The sequence below is a fragment of the Humulus lupulus genome, chromosome X (assembly GCF_963169125.1).
Source record: "Humulus lupulus chromosome X, drHumLupu1.1, whole genome shotgun sequence".
NCBI classification, from domain to species: Eukaryota; Viridiplantae; Streptophyta; class Magnoliopsida; order Rosales; family Cannabaceae; genus Humulus; species Humulus lupulus.
This window is the reverse complement of record NC_084802.1, coordinates 106,839,465-106,842,940: the sequence shown is the minus strand read 5'-3', so window position 1 is coordinate 106,842,940 and position 3,476 is coordinate 106,839,465. Positions and strand designations below refer to the sequence as shown.

Here is a 3,476-nt window from a genome sequence, read left to right as displayed (position 1 = left end):
TGATACCAAACTCAGGGGGGCAGCTGATCAGACCCTCCGTGATTCATCGACGATTCAAGGCTTTTAATCTTTTCCTCGACTCAGCGTTGATGTTGTCCTAGATAGAGGGATTGCTCATGTAACGACCCGGATTTTCAAGACTCGATAATGCGGAAATATTAATGTTTTCATTTAACAAAATGTCTCAAAAACCCGTATAAAAAAAAAATTAAAAAGTCGTATGGCCATACTTAACGTTTAGTTACAAACATGTTTTATAAAGATTAGAGTGAGCCTAGTTTAGGAAAATTACACAACATTTCCAAAAATAAAAAGGCTTCCCAAAAGGTCGGTCCACATGTACATTTGCAAGGAAGACTCCAGCGCTCACTGCTCTGCCTTGCCCTTGCACTTACCTACAACATGAAACAACTAGGTAAGCGAAAACGCTTAGTAAGATCAACTTTCAAACAAAGCAGATAGAGAAATAGGGATCCGGACCCATCCGAACCCTACACAATCAATTTCAAGAACGCTAAAGCGTCCTGGCAAACTTATGGTCATGCCTGATAACCAAGGATAAATTAATTCACATCTAGATAAAAATCCTGCACTCAGAAAAATCCCAGAACAAGCAGATATATTATACCACAGCTAATTCTTATCAACAATTATATCCCTGCACTCAGAAAATCCCAGAGCAAGCAGATATATTATATCACAACTATATCTTATCAACAATTATATCCCTGCACTCAGAAAATCCCAGAGCAAGCAGATACATTATATCACAATATAATTCGAGACCAACGCTCGATAATTTCCAACAATTCAGGTGTAACGTGCCCTCCAACATAATTGCTAATCTGTAAAAGAGAACCGAGTCTCCACACTAAGATCTAGCCAATAAATATTCTCATCAAGGGTAACTATCGTGTTACCTAGGGCATCGCTACTTATTCAAGAGTGTAATCCAATTTACACGGTTTTACAGAGACTTCTATGTTAATCAGTGGTGCTGGTGAGCAGCTGCCCCTAGGGTGTTCAACCTCACTCAAACTTGGCAACCCCTAGTATCTCTAGGCACTCTCACGGAATGGCCAATATTCACGGCTGCTATCCGGGAATAACTTATCAGAGCACTTGCTCGGATTCTAACCGTCCAATGATTAAGTAAGCATGAGGGCCCCTAGGTCCCATTTATCTTGGCGCCCCTAGGTTTAACCAGCTTATCCTCATCTCATGGCCACTCGTCGCGGTAATGAACCGGACATAAATAAAATCAAGCAGTGTGACGGGGATCAACCGTCTAGGATATGACGGACTTCTACCGTTCATATTTTCTAAATCAGCACTCACTAGACTAACGTCTCTAAGCAACTTTCTATGACAGCCTATATATATGCATGTATCCCTATACTAACATACAAGACAATAATCATTTCATGTTGCAGCCATACAATATAAGTTGACTTACTTGGAGTCCTTAGCGCTCAGCAGGTTTTCACCCTCCAACGTTCAGTCCAGTTACGCTTAGCCAATACTGTAGTTATCCATACAGCATACTCGGATTAATTATGGCACTAATAATTCATTATTATTATTTTGGGCAGTTTGGTCATTTTAATAAAAGTCATTTGTAAGGATTTATAATCCTTACTTGGTTTTAAAACTATTAAGGAAAGTCATACAAAATATTCGAGACTAAACCCTAAGTCTCGGGGAGACCTATCCTAAGGTCTCGATACCTAGGCTCGGGTATCACAATGGTATTTCCCACAATCCGCTAAAAATCTTATTCTTTCAAGGTATCGCTATTAACCCGCACTTTCGACTAGTCGGTTAAAATATGTAAGATTTTAGCCGGTATTATATCCAGAAAATACAAATAATTTCCTTAATTATTTTTAAAGAAAATAAACTCTTTAAATTTTTCCTTTTATTTTTCTTAAGGTTTTAATATCTAAAAACCGTTTTAAGAAAATTGCCTAATTTGTCTTAATTAGGAAAACCGTTATAAATTTCTCATCTTGACTAATTAATTTTCCAAAAGCAATTAATCAATTTTACTTACTAGGAAAATAATTTATTTAATTATTTTCTCAAAATATAGGGTTTTAAACCCTCTTTTAATTTATTAACTATTAATAAATTAAATCTCTTATTTTTAGAAAGAATAAAAACTCTTTAATAAAAACAATTCATTTAAACTCAAAGGGATAATTTTAGTGAAAATATGATTTCAAGACTTACCAATTTATATCTTGAAATAAGCAAAATTTTACTTTTTACCTTATGTTTCAAAATCTCATTTTTACACTAAGTGTGAAAAACCTAATTTTCACATTTTTAACTACATACTTCGTTAGTTCATAACTTGAAATTTACTTACCCAATTGTTACCAAAATTTCCCAATTCCATTTTTGTTATGCCATTTAGGTCTTTGTAAAATCTTAGGTCAAAATGAGCATTTTTTATTGGTGAAATCATTTTCTAACAATGAGGTAAAAATGACATTATTTTCAAGTCCTTATTTTTTCCAAACTTTGACAGTTAATAACTTTCAAACCGTTTAATATTTTCTTACCAAATTTTACAGTGGACTAATAGGTTATGCCAGCAATATGTCCACAAAATTTTAGAAAAAACTGGGTTCATTTTCCCTATACAGTGGCTGTCCAAATTTGGTTCCGAAAATAAGAATACGAAAAAAACAGTTTTTTACCTAAACTTTGAAATAGCATAACTTACTCATTTCTAAACATTTTTTAGTGTTTCAAAAGCTCAATTTTATGTACTCAATCTCAACAACATCACAGTACAATTTAATTTTACAAAAACAATATACAGTGGCTGCTTGACCCTTTGGAAGTCACAGCTCAAAACATGTTTTGTTTTAGGGTATCCTACAAAACCCTTGGGGGTTTTGGTTCCCATTTTCAAAAATCAATACACATGCATCATAAAAATTATTAAACAACTACCATAACCTTATTACATCACCAACAAGAAACTTTAAGAATTTGATATACAAAATAATGCTTAAAGCTAAAAACCCTACAACAAAATCATCAAAAGTAAACTTTTTACCTCTTTGGTGTTCTTGCTTAAGGTTTGGACCTTCCTATTAGCTTTGGCTCCTCCAAAACCTTTCAAAATCCCTAACCAACTTCCCCCAACAACATAGTTAATTAGCTATTTGAAACTCTAAGCTTAAAACTTTACAAAAGCCTAGATTAGTGAAGGTTTACCTTAGGGAAAATACTTCCTCGACCAAGACTTAGCCTCCAAGTTTTCCTTGGTGTTCTTGAGGTTGAATATTGAGAGAATACTTTGAATGGTCTTAAAAAAATCAGATGAGTGAATGAGAGAGGGTGGTGTGGTCGGTTGGGGAGGGATGGAAGAGTTATATACTATCTAATTTATCTCAAAAACACTCAAGTGTTTTCCTCCCACTTGCCCACTTGACTTGACTTAGTTAAAATGAGATTTTATC

General features: G+C 34.5%; 1 long non-coding RNA gene across 1 annotated transcript; it reads right to left on the bottom strand.

The window, feature by feature from the left end:
• Positions 1-229: 229 nt before the first annotated feature.
• Positions 230-3,236, bottom strand: LOC133803907 (uncharacterized). The gene is made up of 3 exons (XR_009878206.1): positions 3,071-3,236; positions 1,457-1,522; positions 230-395 (listed from the first exon to the last, which is right to left on the bottom strand). It is a non-coding gene; the product is annotated as an uncharacterized LOC133803907 (long non-coding RNA).
• Positions 3,237-3,476: the final 240 nt, after the last annotated feature.